The sequence below is a fragment of the Amphimedon queenslandica genome, unplaced genomic scaffold (assembly GCF_000090795.2).
Source record: "Amphimedon queenslandica unplaced genomic scaffold, v1.1 AMPQUscaffold_13122, whole genome shotgun sequence".
NCBI lineage: Eukaryota > Metazoa > Porifera > Demospongiae > Haplosclerida > Niphatidae > Amphimedon > Amphimedon queenslandica.
Window position 1 is genome coordinate 6,332 of NW_003546642.1, and position 1,600 is coordinate 7,931.

Genomic DNA, 1,600 nt, shown 5'->3' on the forward strand with positions numbered 1-1,600 from the left:
ATCCTCAGGAAATGTATGTCTATAGCTGCCCACAATGCTTAAAGGGTGATAATGGTGATATAATGGTACAATGTGAGGGCTGTGAAGTGTGGTATCATGAAGATTGTGTTCCAACTTTCAAAGCAGAGGATGAATGGTATGGCCCACTGTGCTGCAAATCCTAAGAGAAGTACACCGCCAAGCTAGACTAAAACACACTACAAACTAAAATTAAGCTATATTCAGTATTTAAATAGTATTTACCCTTTAATAATCAAATTGAAAACTAAAATAATCCTACAGTAATCTTCATAATCCTCATAATCCTTCAAATAATCTGATAATCTTCATAATCTTCTTCATAATCTTGTTATCCATCGTAATCCATCTAATCTCAGTAATCTTGATTATAATCCTATAATCAGTATAATCCTGTACACTTTTCAGAGCCGTTGCAGACTACAGTGACTACAATGACACTAGAGACTACAGTCACTACAATGACACTAGAGACTACAGTGACTACAGTGACACTAGAGATTACAGTGACTACTGTGACACTAGGCACTACAGTGACTACAATGACACTAGAGACTACTGTGACTACAGTGACACTAGAGACTACTGTGACTACTGTGACACTAGAGACTACAGTGACTACAATGACACTAGAGACTAAAGTGACTATACAGTGACAGTATAGACACAGTGACTACAATGACACTAGAGACTACAGTGACTGCAGTGACAGTAGAGACTAAAGTGACTACACAGTGACAGTAGAGACTACAGTGACTACAATGACACTATAGACTACAGTGACTACAATGACACTAGAGACTAAAGTGACTATACCAGTGACAGTAGAGACTACAGTGACTACTCAGACACTAGAGACTACAGTGACACTTGAGACTAGAGTGACTACAATGACACTAGAGACTACAGTGACTACAGTGACACTAGAGACTACAGTGACTACTGTGACACTAGAGACTACAGTGACTACAATGACACTAGAGACTATAGTGACTACAATGACACTAGAGACTACAGTGACTGCAGTGACAGTAGAGACTACAGTGACTACAATGACACTAGAGACTACAGTGACTACAATGACACTAGAGACTATTGTGACTATACAGTGACAGTATAGACTACAATGACACCAGAGACTAAAGTGACTATACAGTGACAGTATAGACTACAGTGACTACAATGACACTACAGACTACAGTGACTACAATGACACTAGAGACTAAAGTGACTAGACAGTGACAGTATAGACTACAGTGACTACAATGACACTAGAGACTAAAGTGACTAGAGAGTGACAGTATAGACTACAGTGACTACAATGACACTAGAGACTACAGTGACTACAATGACACTAGAGACTACTGTGACTATACAGTGACAGTATTTATAGGCAGTAGCCTATATGTAGGGTTGAGGTTGATTTTTCAAGATGGTGGCCAAATTTACAATTTTCAAACGCTTATAACCCTTTCAGCTTACATTGTACAGCCTTATAAATGGCTTAACTGAGTTCTCCTTCACTGAGCGATTCTCCTGGTACCTTTAAAGTGACCTGTGATGTAACGTGAGCAATTCTAGA